The sequence below is a fragment of the Aphis gossypii genome, chromosome 2 (genome assembly GCF_020184175.1).
Source record: "Aphis gossypii isolate Hap1 chromosome 2, ASM2018417v2, whole genome shotgun sequence".
Taxonomy (NCBI): Eukaryota; Metazoa; Arthropoda; class Insecta; order Hemiptera; family Aphididae; genus Aphis; species Aphis gossypii.
The window spans coordinates 64780022-64800809 of record NC_065531.1 but is presented as its reverse complement, the minus strand read 5'-3'; the positions used below and the strand labels follow the sequence as shown (position 1 = coordinate 64800809).

At 27.6% G+C, this 20788-nt stretch overlaps 1 protein-coding gene across 2 annotated transcripts in view; it reads left to right on the top strand.

The window, feature by feature from the left end:
• Positions 1–4137: 4137 nt before the first annotated feature.
• Positions 4138–20788, top strand: part of LOC114127262 (netrin receptor UNC5C) — a 126960-nt gene continuing 110309 nt past the window's right edge. For both annotated transcript variants that reach the window (XM_050201886.1, XM_050201885.1), the window contains exon 1: positions 4138–4453. The gene's annotated coding sequence lies outside the window, so the exon portion shown is untranslated. The remainder of the gene's footprint in view (positions 4454–20788) is intronic.

The window sequence follows — 20788 nt, the reverse complement described above, 5'->3', positions numbered from 1 at the left end:
TACTAATTGTTTGTATTAGTTTACAACTTTTATTAAAAATCCAAATTTCGTACCTACTTTAAATTAATTTACAATAATAGTAATAATAATTATACCTAATACTTATAATAATTAATAATATATTGTACTAATTTATATATTATGATAAATTTTTTATAATTGTAATAAAAGATTACAGACATTTAATAAATACTATTTTAAATTATATCGAATTAATAATACTTATATAATATTATAACAATAAAATTATTATTTTAGTTTTTATTTATAGCTTTAATTCAAAAAAATTAATGTGGCATAATAAATGAATCTATTATCAATATAGTTACATGTTTATGCGTGTTTTTGAATAGGTACCTTAACAACCTGATGAGTCATTTTATATTAGAATTGAATGGTAATTTATTTATGTCAATACTCAATAGTCAATACCAAGTGGCAAGTCGCAAGTACTAATGTGTATTTAATTTTATAACTGCAAGTAGATAATCATTTTGATCAATGCTTACTCCTACATGTAGTAATTATACAAAAACCGTTCATATGTTGGTATGTTTTTTTCGTGGGCTCATAAACCAATTAATTATAATTTCAGCTCCTACGAAATTCTTGTGTAGTGTATTTTTGAATTTTATTAAAAGCTTTGACCTCAATCATGGAGACTCGATGATTATTATTGCTAAATGATTATGTGCAACTGGTACGTGATAACGTCATATTATATTTATCATCATACTATCATAGTCAAATAGTCAATCCACAAACGCATGATTAAAATCCATTTCAAACCTACGTATAAAATTCGGTGTCAATTGTTATCGATCGGAGAACCCGAATGGCCGAATCATCAAAACAAAAATTGGAAAAACGTTAGAAAATACTGTCATATATTATTTCTAGAAAATCTCGTGAAACGATTTCAAAAATATAAGAAAAATTGTTTTGATTTACGCGCGTATCGCACAATACGCATTCTGATGATGTTTTTTATCCCATAGCTGCAGATGTTCTCCGAAATAAATGCTCACATTTTTTATCATTATTTTTTTAATACTTAGTTTATTTATTCTTTGCGTACCTACTTCAGAGACATAGTGCATAAACGATGCGCTTTCGGGGAGTGTACGAAAGAAGTCACTGCAGCAACACTATAGTCGATGTATTATACTTTACGATCTTCGGGTCGTGTGTAAATATTTACCTCTGACATGGCGGTCGGCAAATTTTACAGTCACAAGTTTTCACAGCAAGTCAGCTTTTTTTATGAAAGACATTTTTTTATGTACGCGATAATATAAAATAGGTACACATTTTTTTTACGTGTGATTCGTTTTCAATTGGTTTACGAGCCATCACGACAGCACTGTTCAAACAAATGCGATTCATTCGAATCATGAGAACGAAATTGGACGGATAACAATGCACACTACAGTCCTGATTATAGTATGTATATTGTAAATAAATACTTTATAATATTATATGGTTTTGGTATGTGTATCATAATATTATAAGAAAAAAAATACTATGAATAATTAATGTATAATATAATATAGTACTATGGTAGGTATAGTATATAATTTAAAATCTAGTCGAATACAATTTGTTGTTTACCATCAACAGCATAATTATTCAATCGATTATAGAAGAGTAGATACCAGGTAGGTACCTACTACCTATTTATTGTTTTTGTTGGAGTACAATATTGTTGGTAATACTTTAACGACCGTCTTGTCGTTGGATTTCTATTTTATTATGATTCAAATAATGCCACAATTCATAATATGATATATATATATATATATAATTAATGCACCATTTATAATTATAATAATTAATTCCTAGTATCATAATATTCTCGTTGCGCCATGGTCCGTTACGATTTTCGTTGCCACGATACGCGTTATCTGGTTATTATAATATTGTCGACCGATACCTATTGGCCTACATTGATTTAATTCAATTCAAACAATTATATTATTTGATCAGATTTTTCAGTATTTTACTTTACCTGGAATAACTTTATTAATTCGTTTGCAGTAATATTACCCCACAATATCAACGTTCTGTTTATAGGTTAGGACGGTTAAGTATATTAAGATGTGATGACGTATTAACAGTTTATTATTAAACAAATTTGAACATAATAATGAATTTGATAAGAAGTTAATGCCTTCTACTGTATAATTTATGTATAGATATATATTATTAGAACATTAATTATTACTGATTACATGTATTATAAATGAGTACATATAATATTATATAAAATAGGTAAGTATAACAAACGGGACTTAGCAACTGTCATATTTATATTATGTGGAATGTTCTTTTACTTAAATGTTCGAATATTGAAAGACGAAACCACTTTACCACTTTAACCGGCGCATTTATTAAGTGTTGTAATTATATAGGTACGCGCACAATACCTTCAAATATAAATACAATTATTTTCAAGTATATCTATAATATTTTACATATTCTATATTCATGCAGGTTAACAAAACAATTCTAAAATAGAATTTGTTACCTATTTATAAAATGCAAATAAAGTTATTGTATGAATTTCAATTAAAAAATCCTGTCCTTTCTATATTGATTATTCATAATAGGTATGTATGTGTATAATTATATACAAACGAAATTACAATGCGATTGATAAATTCATTTAACTCTTATACAAGAGTCCTACTTAATATATTATTCGTCGTTTAATAATAATACTTTTATTATAGTAGTGCTGCAATAAGATATATTAAATATGAATAATATGATATCACAAGCTTAAATTAGATAACTAAAAAATCGTTTTATACGAATTTTGTATATTAGTAGATAAATCGTATATGTGATCAAAGTATTATAAATTACTATAGATTTTTGTATTGTTTTGAAATGAGATTATTATATGTTATAATAATATTCGATTTCTACTAATACAATTTTCAAATACCATAATGTATTATCAGACATTTAAATGTTATTTGTACTGCTATAGGTAGGTACTATGTCTCATATTTTACGTTTTTATTCATTTTTTAGAGAGTAAAAATTATAAAATATTAATAAATAAATAAAATACTATTCAATTTAAAATATATTCAATTATACATTCATAAATTTAAAATTAGTATTACATAACACATAACATCATGCTTAAATAGTTCCATAATATTATGATATAAACAACATTATTTTTAATGATTTTACAAAGGTGTTTATTGTTTACTATTTATTATTTAACAAATTAAACGATATTGAAGCTAGACAATTACGATATTGTGGGATAATATATTATAAAATTAGGCAAATAATAGACATACTTTAAATTAGTAATGATTATTGAACCATTATCTTATGCAATACATCTCTTTCTCTTTATACAATAAATATAGTTATATTCGGCCTAACATTATGTTCAATGCAAACAAGGTATAAACAATTAAAGTTGATCATAAACATACTCAATTTTAATGTCATCGATTAAAAGACTATTACTCGGTGTATTATTTGATTTTTTAATTGAAAACGTCAAAAACAATCGAAAATCATTTGATAACCGTGTATAAACTACAAAAAATTGTTATGAAACAATATTGACTGATGACAATAATATCGTGAGAATACAATAACACGTAAGACCAGACAGACAGACAGTATAATGATTAAATTTAAGAACACGGGTATTGAGGTATAGTATACACAGGTACTTACCTACTTAAAGTGGGTAATGCCAAATAGCCAAATAAATCTACTTCAGAAAAAAAATCAAAATCAAACTAGCTGTGTGCCTGTAGACCATATTATGCCAACAACCGAATTTATTAGAAGCATTAATATTGTGATCGTGTTTTTTAGCGTTATTATTATTTTATTTCACAGATTATACGGTTTTCGAAGTTTTCGTCGAACCGACGACGTTGATAGTAATAATAATTCAATTTATTATTATTGTAAGGTATCGAATGTCCGTAGAACTCGCCCTCGCGCCGAAGGGATCGACGCCACCGCGCGGAGCATACATACGTCGTTGTTCGCTGTACGACGGACGACGACAACTGTTCGGTTGGCCCGACTGCGCGGCGGCACACCGTTAAAGAGCACGTCGGTTTTGCCTCCCCGCGCTCATCGGCGGCCCCGCTTGAACAGTTTCGTTCGTGTGTTCAGCGTTGTCGGACGTTCGTCGTCGTTGTCCGTTTAGTTTCGTTTCTCGTTTATTCGCGTTAGCCGTCGTAGTTCTTTTGACCGTCTCGCAAACGATTTTAATTTTTCGATCGAACGGCGATTGTGTTTTTTGTGTATTCCGTTATAAATAAAAATTAAATGCCGATATAAGTGCAGGAAATATAATTTTGACATTCAATAATATTGTGTTCGTCTTCGTACTCGTCACTTTTGGATTATATCCATCTCGCTAACGGACAGATCACCGGAACGTGGAATATTCACTAAAAAAGTATGGAAAAATTGTTTTATTTTTGGTATTTTTTTTAACGGTCATCGTTCGCGGAATTTTAATAGGGTTGGCGCGCAAACACGTTGCCGGTCGTGTAGTGGCAACTTAATTTAAATATTATGTTAATTGTTTACCGGCACCCATTGAATTTTTCGTTTGCGTATCAATAACCTGGGTAGGTAATGATGGGGTTCGTCAAACCTGGGACCGGTACTCAGGATATTCTCTTGTAAAAAATTGCGCTTACCCGTTTTACTCATCTACCAAACCGTGTTTGACATAATTTGTAAATACATTGCAAATGTCGAAAGTACAGAACAATTTTGATTTTGATTTTTTTTAAAACAATATTTTATTACCATAATTCATAACTGCTATACATTTTCTACACTCATTTTATTTAAAATTGTATTATTATATAAAATATTTAAGATATATTAATGCTGCATCTGGGGAAATACTGTACTATACAAACATATTGATTAGGATTTAGAATATAATATCAAGCTAACATTTGTTTTCGATTAAATTATGTAAAAAGATATGACAGCTTAATATTAAGTTTTATTTATTTATTGAATAACATAATTCGTTTAATATTAATATTCATTTTCAATACACACGTTAACATAATAATATATAATATTTTATTATTATTTTCGAAATATTTACATTATTTTTACATTGTATGGTAATAGTTAACATTGATTATAAATACTAGTAATACTATAATAATACTATTATCCTACTCCAATTACTTAAAAACCTAACCTAACCCGCTATTTAGTACAATATATTAAAGTAAAAAAAATAAATAAATAAAACATTAACCAGACTGATACCTAATATAGTGTACAATAAAATATATTAGGTATGTTTATTGTTTTTACATAACTTTGATAGGTACCTATTTCCTATTTATTTTATTAATACTAAATATGAATGTACCTATGATTATTATGATTTAACATAATATTATATATAAGTAACTATATATAATATACAGTGGTTAAATAAAAACATGTTATATTTTTTTTTGCATTTACATAAAAATTAAGAGGGGCTTTAAAGATATTGGTGGAAAAATAGACCTCGTTACGTGATGAAACGTTCGTTTCAGTGATTCAGTAGTACAAATAAATAAACTGGAAACCTGATGATTCCTTCGTCTTCATGTTAAACCCTTAAAGTCGCTTTAGTATTGGTAACAAGGGACCTGGCACGTAGCCTGTCAATCAATTGCCGCCAATCGTGTTCTACCCTAAAAATTTGCCGTTCTTGGTAATTAATCTCATGACAGTGGTTGACCATGATTTTAAAATATTTGGAACTGCTCCAAAAATAATGAAATAGAACAGTTTTGATTAAGCAAGTGGAAGTATATTAAAATAGTATTTTAGTTTAATTTTATTCAATTGGTTTTCATTTTTTATCTTAGTGAAAATAACTGAGAAATGTACAAACCGAAATAATTTTCTTAGTAATTTAGATAATAATTTTAAAATTAGATATTTCACATAATATTGTAATAAAACTTATTCGAGTAATAGGTACAAATTTAGTGTTAGCATCTAATAGATATTTTTTATATTTTTGTTATTAAATTAATTTAATTTTAACACATTTTTGTCAATTTATAATTTAGCATAGGTAGGTACAATATTAAAAAGTTAATCTGGAAAATGGAAGTATCATAAAAATATAATTAATAACTATTTAGATACTAAAAAAGTGTTACAATATTATAAGTGTTATTTAAAAATTTGTTTTTTAAGACATTTTAACCGTTTATTTAATGTTAGGTTTCTATTATATTATATTATATTATTATATACTCAGGGCTATTCATAAGAAAAAAAAATATAATATTGTAGATTTTTTCTCTTAAAAATACAGATGAATTATCTTGTACCTACCTACCTATACTTTTATTTAACCATATTATTTTAGTCTTAGTTAGTACTTAAAGCTCAAATCAAATATAAAGTATTATCTGATATATATTTGCATACCTATGTACTTATTTAAAGCAGGTAGCTGAAAACTAGTTATATGTATAGAGCTGACATAGGTTTTCCAAGCAGAATGTTTGATATTATAAGTGAGTTAGTGTGTGAAATTATACACTCCTATTCTCCTGAACATTAATCTCGTATTTGAGTGGTGGCAGGATTAATGAGATATGTAAATTCACATCACGGCAGGTAGTAGGTACTAACTCTTTTACCTTAGCTCCTACATTCATGTATTAGGTAGGTAGGTACTCTCCTATGTGTGAGCTGATTTAATATCAATCTTTGTGTCAGCAGTATTTCTAAAATTGTCATTCCTTAAATCAGATTTTGGTAGGAAGAAAATGATAGTTATTGCACTAGAGTCATATAATATGCGATATTATCAAAATAATAATAGTAGCAATATGTATTGTCGATGACAGGTATTTACATAGGATTATCATGGTCTGTGTTTGGGGTACTCCGTACATGATTTATGAATACCACGATAAAACATCACGTCGTCGGTGGATGCAATAAAAAGCATTAACTTCCCTCTATATAATATATACCTTTTTCTGACTAGAAAACCCGTTAGATTTTCCTCCGACCACAAAAATATTGCTTAGATATCTCTAATGCCTAACAATAATGGTATAAGTCGAAATGAAAACCATTGTAGGAACCGTGACTGGAATGGGTAACCTGGATGAAGTCTTTGAATAGATACTCTTTGGGTATAGCCGTACGTTATACAATTTCCCTGTAATTTCTTCTATCCTTGACATACGTCTCAAATGTACGAGTGCAAACGTGAGGTCACGAACATTGATCATGTCAGTATTCGGAAAGTAATGTTGTACACGCGTACCTAATATAAAAATATAATTTTGTCTTAAATATTAATTATTTTTGAAAATATTGAGTCATCATTCTAAATTCTGTTATTCACTTTGATTTCCAACAGTTTATAACAATTTTATTAGCTACCTACAATAATACAAATGTATATGTAATTGTATCAGTGAAAAATTAATATTAAATCTACATAAGTTAAGAATAAAGTATAGGTAGTAGGTAATAGTATTAATAGTTATATTAATTACTTTAAACTGTATTTTATTGTATTAATATAAAAAAAAAATTACAATATACAATATTTATTGATCTGATGATTTGTATTTTATGTATCTATATATTTATTTATAGAAATTTTATGATAAAAATTAAAATTGAATACATGCACTTTGTTATAAATACAAAACAAATGTGTATTTATATAATGTACTGCCGTACTGGTACATTATCGATACAGTTAATTATTTATTACATGCATCTAACTATGAAAAAAAAAACATTCAGCGATTAAAACGCAATACGAGTCCTCTGTTTTGGGATTCACTTTTTATTTAATGGAATTTTATCCACCGATCAATTTCAGAGTTTTAAAATATTTCGATTACAGACATAAACACCCTCAGGACTTTGTGCACCCTATTTCCTAGAATTTGTGGGGACTGACTTCTTTTTCTTATCTTTATCTCTGTCTGTAGTTGTAGTACCAGCCATCTAAACATAATATTTTACGATTTTTACTGGTATAGATTTTTAGATAACTGGCTTTTTGGCGCCAATGATAATAATTGTTGTGGATTTGAATTATCTCAAATATATTGTATTATCATCATCATCATCATCATTGTCATATTAAATCAAGTTTGTAAAATTACGATTGGTTTTACTCTAAAAAGACTTTCAATCGATTTTAAGTGGCATCTAAACCAGTTCTCTATATATTATGTTATAAATATTTACCTCCAAATAACCATGTTTCGTATAGCATGTATGTGTATTTGTCTATCTATGTCTGATGTTTCGCTTAGTCATTAAACGTTAATTCTTTTTTTTCTCTCACACACATATATACATATTATATTTCTCTCTTATAATGTCGGCAGCTCGACACCTGCCATCATCGCGTGTATACAGAAAGGTCGTGCTGTGTGTCGTAATCCTCGTACACGATGCTGTACGCACATATTTTTGTTTTATCTTTCTCAAGACTCGACTTATAATATCGTAGTATACCTACATAATGTAGTAGCAAAATTCCACAGGTATTAAGTAATTTATCTAAATAAACATAAGACATGATATTCAAAGCATTGGTATTTTGTCCATAGGTAACTACGAGTTCTGGCTTTGCAGTTTATCTATAAATTTGTGCTTGAAAACCATTTTAGTAATAATAAATTGAATATTAGAATACAAGTAAAATAAGTTTAGTTGTCCATACCTACTGAACACAGTTTTATATAAAAAAAAAATACATACCTGGTCTTCCTGGTCTACAGTTTTTTTCAATCGTTTTTTTTTAATTATTACATACCTTTAATAGTTAATAGTCAAATAGGTGATTCATATAATAAGAATTTTAGCGAGTTATTTTTTGACACAGAGTTCCTTCAAAGCATTGTCTATATAGTTGAATTATTGTGTTCATTTTAATATGATTGATTAAATTGTTTAAATATTTTGAAAATAAATAATATCGTTTTGGTTTAAAATTTATTTTAATAATAATTTATGTGTTTATATAATATAAATAAATAATTACTAATTGTTAATAAAATTGAAAATTGTATATGTCTTGGTTATTATACATTTAATATTAATTCATCTCAATCAATATTTTTCTCTCTTCAATAATAATCTCAACCAGACGTTTATTTGAACTATAAAAATGAGTACGTCCATGTGTTTTTCATCCGTATATCTGTAATATACTCTTACAAGAGGGAGTCGTGATTTCCTGTGGTAGAATTAAATAACCTTAGCGACTGAAAGGTGATGCGCTATTTATATTTGTAAATTTCTTCAGTTCAATTTATTATTATCGTACGCATTTACCATCATGAAGCTCACCCTCTCATGCGTTTGGGATGTCATGTAAACGTTCCAAGCCACTCCTGACAAGCCGTTTCCTACTTGTCTCGTCTTACTTGGAAACCCGTCGCACTCGATCTCCATATTTGTATGTAGGTACTGTACATATTATGGTTTGCGTAGTTGCTAATTATTATGCCACAAAAAATGTAGATAGATTGGAGGTGAATGGGGTTCTTTTGTTTTTAAGTTTAAATGTTTTCCAACCCCCTTCGTGTCAGAATCTGAAACAAAAGAATGTGCCGAGAATTAATGAAAGTAATTATTTCGAAAACACTCGCACTAATATATATACGTTATACATATAGCACGTCGTCACTGTTAACATTGCAGTCTCGATGTGGTCGTATAATTCATTTTTCACCACTCCAAAAGCATCTATTGCTTTCATAATAAACATTTTCGATTATTGAGCAGCTGGGTTTCTAAAGTCGTATTTCAACATAATATTATACATATAGTATTAAGCAAGCACAATTATTTTCTCCTCTTTTAGATGTTCTTTTTTAACGTAAAAAATATTTAATCGTAATTCTATGTTCTGATAATAATTATTAAAAAAACATATTAATTATATTATATTAAATATGTTAGAGTAAAATCTCGAGTAAAAATTTTATTTTTATACATACAATATATTACTTACCTATATAAATATATATTAAATATGTATCTATAGTAGAGGTATTAGAATGATTTAATTTTTATTTCTAATTTTTTTAAATGTTTATTAGTAGGTACCTTTAAAAATAAATAAAATATTATCTACCGGATTAAAGATGGTTAAATTTTATTTAATAAGCTCATAAATAGGTACATTATTTTGAAATTCCATATAATAGAATAATCGGTTTAAATTTTGAATACAGCTAAAAATATTTAAATATTTTTCTTATTTTTTTATTACCTTTTAGTCGGTGACTAAGTCAACTCGACAATTATTTTAATAGTAATACCAAATAATTCTAAATACAAATATTAAATAAGTCAACCAGCTTTCAATACTTAATTAATTATACCGTTTTATTTCTATAAATTAACTAATTTTACTGGATGTATAGATGCTTTTAATTTTATAGCATAATTAAAATATTTATCTATAAATACAATTAATATCATACAAAAGTAATTTGTATTATTTTTCTTACAAAGTAAGAACAATTCTGTATAAAAAAAAAACAAATCATCATACACCTATCTATGTCTTTTATACGTTTATTCGTGGATATTTTATCATTTTTAAGGAATCCAATTGTTTTTTTTTTATCTACCTATATTGGAAGACATTTGTTGTCTATTCCCTTGATATTTGATGAAACTGCAAAGATTTTTTTTTCCAATCGACCGATAACATTATGTATTCCACATTCATACTGTTTGTGTCGTATATAAGAGGGTGTATATTTTTTTACTCTGAAAATTATTCCTAGTACTCCGTTTTCATGTTTTTTGACGATTCAAGGGTATTATTATAGGTATTATCATTAATATTAATAAATTAAATACAGCCATGTTTTGATCAGTTTTAGGTGATTGCAATTACGTATGTACTATTATAGTGTATCTAATATACACTATAGAGTATAGTCCATAGTCATTTTTACTTATAAATAGGTACTTAATATTAATACTAGTTAAGATTCTGAATTTAGATGGTTAAAAATGTTTGCACAGAACAAATATTTTTAAAAGGTGTTCCAGTTATGTAAATTAGTTTGTTGTGTTTCAACGTATCATACACTCAAGTATAAATTTATGTTTGGAATGAAAATAATAATTTAAAATAACATCTGTTTTTTATTTTTTGAGAAAATGAAGATTTTTTAAATTAATTCTTTATTTTTTTCAGTATTTTGTAGGCAAAATAAATACCTCTTTAAATAGTAAATACAAGTTAATAAATAGAACTTTCTTCAACTTAACGGATTTCACTATTGTAATTAATATAACTGCTCATTGTTCTGAAATAATCCCAAATCGTGACAAAATTAAAAAATCTGTTATTATTAGTTATCGAATTATTAATTTTTCCTGTAAACCTGTTATTTGAAATATATATCGTTTTATTACGCAATATAATATGTAATATATATATATATATATACTTGCAACCGATTTAGTTAATAGTAGTTTTTAGAGCTAAAACGTTTTTGGCTGTTTAGGGCTCTATAAAATGAACCCAGTATCCCTGTTGTGTTTTGTGTATAATATATTATATGAACTCAAAAAGGCGTGACTACAAACAATGTGAAATAAAAACGGAGAAAGTAACTGTGTTTTTTATTTTACTGTGCACTTACCCGTGGTGGCTAGCCCTGTAGAGGTAGCTGCAGCAATGACTGGCGGTGTGAAAAGATTGTTTTTACGTCACATATTACAATACACACGCTTGTGTTTTCTTTCTGTACACGTTTTTTTCGTTCCATTTCGTACTCGGACGCAAAACAATACAGCCAAGGCTTTTCGAACCCGATAAATCACATACAGAGGGTGTGTTTTTCGCGGGAAGAAACCGAAATCAAGGGTGGTTTTGCACAAAACACAGGTAGCCGATGGTATAATAATATGTATATGTATATAAATTTTAACCCCGCTCTGCTACTATACCAACAACAATAACGCACCGCAGTTTACACTATTACAACTACTACTACAATTGCAGTATATATATACTAGCTATGGTCTGCAAAAAATCAACAATAGCTCTTGCAGCTCTGGGTCGGTGGGGTCGACATGGGGATTTTCAAACGATGGATAGACCGGTTTGGAACATTCGGTGTGTACCAAATCCTTAACCTCACCCAAGTAATGTGTTAATTATGTAAATGGCGATTATTTAAAACCATTGTTTTTTTATTTTAATATTTTTGTGATTTAGAAAATAGAGCAAGAAGATGGGAGGTTACCGAGAAAATACCAAGGGATAATGTATATCGGTTCTTATGTCTGACCGTATCTCATACACCATCTCTAATCATTGAAAACAATGTGTAAAAATCATATGACACCCTAGATCTATAAATAAGTAAAATATATATTATATGTGAAGTATAGTGTAATATTCCATACTCTATAAATAAATTGACAAATAATTCGCGTTCAAGAACAATTAATCGAAATAAATATATTTTTTAATGATTTCAATAAAAAAATATATATATACATATTAATTTGATTATAAAAATTGAGCATTTTTAAAAGCAATAAATATCAACAATATAGTAATTCATATAAATATAACATATTATGTTTAATTATTATCATACATAAATAAAATGTATGAAATATTAATAATACCAATAATTAAGTACGCAGATCAGAAATTTACATGTTATGTTAATATTGTAGTGTCATATATTACTAGTTTTGATTAACCGGTATTTTAAGCTTTTGCCGTTATATATTTATTCAATAATTTTTGTCTTATTGGTTTAGTTTAAAAAAAATAGAATTTTATTATATTACTTTGGTATCAATTACATTTTTAGATATATTCCTTTTCAATCAGAATAATAAACCTCGTCAAGTGTTTAAAGACAATAAACTAATATCCATATCAAATTGAATTATTTATTCAAAAGTTTTTTCTTGAGTTTCACACCCTTGTTAATTGTAATTAAATTTGAATGAACTCCCACAGAATAAGTTATTAAAAAATCGTCTAACTTTATTATACGGTGTCGATAAATCTACTTAACTTGGAATTACTCCAAGCAACGTTAAATACGTGTATGACTAAACGTACTTTGTGTTTATAGATACCCACCAGTTTAATCAATTAAAAACATATTTATAAGTAATTAGTAAATATATTAATTTGTACCCAAGTATTTTATTTATGATTGTTTTACAAAATATACGATCTATGATAATATAACTTACTCTATTGTTATTAATGCCAGTTTAAATACATTTTTTTACAATGAGTAATATAGCACTATAATATAATAGTATAAAATTATCATGTATTTTGTTTCATATTATTTTCTAAGGATTTTCATTTAAAAATTAAATTGGTATTCCAAATATGTATTTTATACCTAATATTGTATGATAAAAATTGAATTTGGTGGATTGTCTATATAATGTCTATGGATATTACATATAGGTAGAAGTGTTAATTGTATAAAAATATGGCCAGTCATTTACAATATAAATAATATATATATTATATTTATAGTTTAGAAATAAAATAGTATAGACAAAAAAAAACATGTTATGTTATGTTATTACAAATTATGATTATAGGATTAATTAATTGTATTATAAATAAAAATCTAGGTTTTTAAATTTCATTAGCGATAAAAAAAAATATAAGCATTTACCTACATTGAACATTTTACTAGTATAATATAATGTCTATGAAAAACTAGTTTTCATAATATTGTTTTTTCCAGTGGATAATTTTTTTTTTATTAATATGACACATATTATCATATACAACCAAATTTAATGACTATTTTCGATGTCGTATGGAGAAGGGTGTGTGGAATCAATTGCTTGCGTATTCTGTTATCCGTAAGAAGTGTTCGAGGCACACTGTAGTTAAAATAATGTATCGTTAAATGTTTACGCTGCTTACAATTGGCGCCAGGTAGTTGTTTTATTAACAAAAACTGCGAAAAATATCAATTAAAATAAATCGTTTGATTCCGAAGAGTTGAGTATAGATATTGCTATATAGGGATAGATCATTAAAACGTCCCCTTGAGGAATTTTTATTTCGTTTTTTTACACATTTTTAAATGGCGATTACCACCAATATTCTAATGTTCTACAATAATCTGGCTTAGTTCACGACGCTCATAGTTTTAAACACATTGATGAACGTTCATATATTTGCCTCGGGTTACCCTCTCCTTACCGATAAAAAGCATGTGCTGTGTGTGCAGCATCGGTCGTCACCAAAGCCAAAGCCCCCGCGTCCTGGCATTCGCTAGACATTCGCCCTATTACCATAATTTAATCGTGTTGAACAGACCTCACACGTAGCGTAAAAAAGCTACCGATGACGTTTTCGTGTTAATAATATAATAGTGAATTTTGTTTTTATTTTATGATGTTTTACCTACGTTTACCTTTTACACATAAAACATAAGAAATCATCGTTGTCGTCCGCGGAATATATTTTCGAGATGTACCTAATCTGCTTCTCAGGTAGTTCGCTATCGTAATTCGATACGTGTTCACTAGACTGGACGACATTTATATTTTCATAAATTATACTGGTTTTAACTTGTGCTATGTATTATGAAGTATGCTTTTGTCTTAACATACCGTCTATCTTAACCTATCACCGCAAGCAAAGTAGGTACGACGGATTAATGATATAAAATTATAATATATAATAAAAGTGTCATGAGCCGTATAATATTCACATTATTACTACATTAGTAACTAGCGTCTTAATAATATAGCGATATACTTACCTAAAAACATGTATTTATCAAATTCGCCCGCAAATCATTATATTTTATTTATTATATTGGTAATTTAAAATATTATAATAATAATGCTGTTTTTTATTATTATATATAAAATGTGTCAACACAATATTAAGTGTTGCTACACACGATTGATAATTAATTTATAAATATTTATATGTTATTCATTATTTGGCATGATATATGTTCCATGGTTAGTGACAATAAATGATTGTATTAATAATAAATAAAATAAAGTTTGTGCGAAAGCATACATTACCTACTCGTAGTCGTAAAATTTATCAGTATTATTTGATAGAAGTATATCAATCGCGTTAGCTGTGGTAGGTGTTTTTTTTGTCATGAACTTTAATTTGTAGTAGTAGTGTTATTAGGATAAAATTTGAATTGCGTTTTAATTTATTCTTGTAGAAAGTGTATTATTGTAGATTTTCCTATTCTTCATGAATCGAGAGACCTAAAATAATTATATAATTTTCAAATATTATATTTTCCAAGTTGTATTATTTCAATATTTAATATTTATTAAAACAAATATAATGCTGAATATAACCTTATTTGTTCAATTACTGCATTTCAATTTTTTTTAAATGTGTTTAACTTTGACAAATTATTAGATAGTTCATGTTTTCAAATATAAAGTTTTAAGTTCGTATACATTTAGTTTTAAATTACTGTCTATAAAACAAAAACAAAAATTATTATGAAATCTGCATTAATACTGAAATGGTTAATTTTTATTGTTTCAAATGTTGTATTTACTAAAAATGTATTTCTCATTATTAAGTTAAATGGATTGCCAATTATCACTTATCATTATTAACAACGACGAGTTGTATATTAAGATATTTATGTGCATGTGGTGGGATAAATTAAGTATCTTTCTCATCAGCTATACATTTTAAAAGCAAATAAATGTTCTATAGTCATATACATAATTTTTGTTCAGCATTTATTTTAAACGTCGACCCGCTTATTTTTTCTCTATAATTATTTAGTTTTAACAAATGGCTGTGAGTTTCAACATGGTTATGGTAAATTCCAAATTAACAAATAATATGAGCTTATATATATTTTTTTTCTTTTCTTTTTTATAAAAATTTAATTTACAATTTGTAATAAATAATAACTGTCATTATTTTTTCAAGAATATATTTAAATTTAATCAATTATTGGTATTGAAAAATAATAACTTCAGTATAGATTTATTTTGTTATATTACACGCCTTCGATCCCTTTTAACCGAAAGACGAAAATGTGTGCTGACTGGTGCACCTGTCCCAATTTATCCTCTGAATATCAGAAACACACGGATCGTTATTTTTTCAAATTACATTTCTTTAGAATACTTTTATATTGGATCTCCCCCTCCGTTTTCAAGTCGTCCGCCTATAACAAAAAACTCCACCCAGCTCGTTATATTGAATCTATTGTATAAAAATATATTTTTGCCACTTTTTTCTTCCCATGCGTTTCTTGTAATTAATTATCAAATATAATCGAAATACTTTGTGTTTATAATGATTTAAGTAACTAAACATTGGCAATTTTGATTATTATAACCATTCGTCTACTTGTAAGTTATAGATAATCATTAAGTTACTTAAGCCACTACGTGGTATTGTAATATGACAATTATTACTCGAAATCGTGTTGTCGCAGTTGTCAAAAAATTGATGATGTAACATTATTTTGACTGATTGCTATTCACACCGAATCTTTCCGGAAGGCTTGTTTGGACAAGTGCCTCGATACTTCTTATTAACAAAATCTACGTACTGTACTATGTTTTCAGTGTGTGTTTTAGTATATCTATAATAAGTTAACCTCGATTACAAAAAACCTCGTTAGGTCATTGTGAATACCATGTATGAATTTGCATACGTGTCATACTCGAACAAGTAGTGTCTAATCAGTTAGTATCGACGTTTGAATAGAAACCCATGAGAATTTCAAAATCTAATTTGTATTCTATAGGTATATTACGTACATAATAAGTCAGATAATAGTAGTTTTAAGGTACATAGTACATATAGGTGTTACATGATGGCGTTTTTCTAGTGCTGGCATGTACCTGAGTGGTGAAATTTATTCACTGTTTTTAAAGATAAAGACCCTTCTATGTCCTCCTCCTAACAGACATATATACACTTGACTATATACGTTACAAGGCCTCTTCGGCCTTTCAAACATCCCTCTTCATATCCTTAGAAGAAATAATGCACGTTTTTAAACAATATAGTTAAAACATTCCGTCGATATTTTAAATATATCAACGTGAATGTTTATTAACAAGTAAATTCGATTAAAAGAAAAACTTTTTTGAAAGTAAAAAAAAATGTAATACGTTTATTGGTATCTAGTATATTATAAATAGTATAGTGTTGGCTTTCAAAACTAATAGTGGTCAAATTGTAAAAACTAAAAAAAATAAAGTAAACTCCTATTTTTAGGCAATGGGGCCGTATATTTTGTTCTAACGCTCAGAATTGAGAATTGTTTTCAAGTAAAATGTTAAATTATATTTTACTAAACAACTAATCATAATTTAAGTATTAACTGTACAGAATTTTGGTTTTTATATTAAATAAAAATTTGGATTTGGAAATTAAATATTTACGGCATAAATAATTGAACAGTTAACGTGTAATTAATTGTATTTAACTAATAAGTAATAGACAATATATTATCTTAAAGTACAAAACATAATATTTAGACATGAGATAAGAACATTATTTTAAAAACGATAACATTTTTAAATATTTCTATACATTTGTTCAAAATTAATAGTGACAAGAAACACACTCTACCTATTACCTACTGTTTTCATGAACATCTGTTAACCTTAATTTTGAATTATTATATTGCATCTACACATTCTTAAAGACTATATTATATTTTTTATTTTTAATATTTTTTTCTCATATCAATGAAGTAAAATGTATTTCTTTATTTGGTAGGTATACTATTGAGAAAATAAAAAATATAAAAGTAAAGAAAGTCCATTAACTTAGTTAGTAATTTTCCCTATAGGTAGATAATGACGGTGATGATGTAGTTTTATGATTTTTTTTCAGTGGTATAATTTTGTTGAAATTTTGAATTGAAAAAAAGATTATTATATATTAAATCTAAGAAGTCAGGCCACTAACCGGTCAACAAAAATAAAAAACATGGTAGATTTGTTTATAATGACCTACAACATTAGGGGCTATATAATATATTATAACAATTTTTTGAAGAGATCCTCATATAGTTATAGGTACGTATTATGATGTTTATTGACTCTAATAACTTCGCAGCGGGGCACATAGGTAGGTATATTTAGTTGCAAAAAAATAATACGTATGTATCTATATAATATATATATATATTAAATGAATGAAAAAACCATATGGAGACAGTTTTTCCCTTTTATTCTACAAAGACCACCGATTATAACTTATGGCGTCCCGTTTGCCTTTTGTCGGACAACTAATCATCATCATACCGGCAAGAATTCCTTTAATAATATTTTTTATTGCTACACCGCCTTCACTGTACTTCTTGCTACTACCCGGGGTCATTGAGTTTAGAGAATTTGCTGCACATATGGATACAACACGAAAAACAGTCTTACAATAAATAATAATATGTACAATTTTCGTAGAGGCGATTTAATTTAATAGTTATCATATTTTAGTAATCGATGACATCATCCGATAGTATTTTTTTTACGGAAACTATTAACTTAAACAATAATTTTTACCGGTTTGAAAGAAATGAACTATTTGACCGGTAGATATATTATATTATAGTTTTACTTCCGGACAATATAGTTGTTTATAGCTATTAAAAATATTACCAATGTCATATTCTTGTCACGTAAACGCATATCATCCGGTTATTTATTTGGTTTGTGTTTTTTTTTATCTTCCCACTCTTATTTATTGCTGTGCTATGATATGTATACGCAATAAAAATATCGATTTTTTCCCTTTCCATAAGAAGTATTTTTTTCTAGCCCATTATTTGGTCATTAACGGAATCAATTAAAAGGCAATAAACGTATATCTATATATACGTTGCAATACGTCGTCCCCATTTTTCACTCCCTTTTTTCACCATCCAGCATCCGCAGATGCCCTATCACCCTACACTCAGTTTATAGCAATATAACATATTAGCTACATTCAATTCCACAATGTCACTAATTTTTTTCCCTCGTGATTGAAAAAAATTACACCACTTGCTCTTTAGTAACAGCGTGATGAAACGGTACGAGGAACATAAACTCGGTCGGCCGGAAAAATACCTGAAACACTTGGCTTTTGGGAACCGTCGACGCTTCTCTAATTCACCGTTTGTATACACGTTTAAAAGCATCGCCATATAGCCTTAACCCCTGCACTCCAGACATCTCGGCTACTCTCAACTCCGAATAGCCGCCGTGATTACCTTGTTAAGATAATTTCGTTAGTCGCTATTGGGGCGTTAATTTCGCACACAATCGTCTTATTTTCATTATTTTTCAACACTCGCTCCCTCTTTTCTCATTGAAACGTAACAGGGAACGTGATGTTAGATGAGTACTGGAACACAAGGTCTAAAGAAAAAGTACGTTCTTGTATTTGCACTTATGTTAAAAAAAATTATTATTATTACTCAACGGTTTACGAATATTATTTCTCTTCATATTCACTGCTTCTCCAGTCTCACAAATAATAATTACGCATCTAAATCCAAATCTTACGCCCTTCGAGTTATCTTACGGTTGTGTGACAAAGCCAAGTTTAATTAGTTGCAAATAAAATAATATTTTGCACGTTCAATCGTATCTATAATAATAGCTACAGAGTATATTTTAATATGTTGCAATGTACAGTGTACAGTGTATAAGTAAAATGGATATAATATTATATAATCGTTAATAATATAAACTCTTGATTAATTGACATACAGCTGTAAATTTAACAACAGTTTTTGTGCTTTAATATACATAAAAACTTTACAATGTATATAAAAATGATTAAAAAACCATTTAAGTGTTATAATAATCAGTCTGTTATACATAGTCTTATTTCTAGCATATTATTTCAATGAAACCACTAAAATATGCTATATATAGCATGATACCTATACAGTTGTAATCATTTTTTTTGAGTATTATTTCTTTAAATATATTTAAAGCTAAAAAAGAAGTACATTTGTAATTTGTATATTACCTAATACCTTTTCTTATTAATAGAACAATATTGCACATTCACTGATTAATTACTGCGAGGCATAGCGTCCAAACTTTTTAATTTACGATTAGTGTTATAGTTCAATTTCGTTCATTGATATTACAATTTGTTAAAATAAATGATTTAATTTATTTAGTTATCATAATATATGATACCTATACCTGCTCGCATATGCATTATATTATATTATAACGTTACATTATATTTAGAACCAACAATATATGGAACTATGAAAAACATATAATGTAGACGGTTAATTATTAAACGTTTTAGTTATTTGCTCTTAAGACTTAAGAGTGTTAACTTGACAGTGGTAGTTATAACGAATTGTCATTAGTGTCTGTTAAGAGTTAAAATGTGTACATATATTAATTTTGAAACTATTGCGCGGTAGATAGGCACTTAAAAACCCAGAACTCCCGTAAATAATCGCTCAGGTTTTTACACTCCTTGGACCATATCCAAAATTCATTAATTAGCTCATCGGTGTATATTCGTATAGCGGTAGATTCGAAATATATACTTACACGCGTATTATGTCTGGTTGTGCGTGTTTTTGAAAATATCATAAAATTTAATAACAACAATAATAACACGACGCGTGTAAAATGCAGTCCGGGGGACGTGAAATTAATTACGTAGAGTCGTATATAGGGACTAAATGTATATAGCGATGACGTGCGAACACGACGAAATTAAAAAGTCTGATGACACATTGGCTATGAG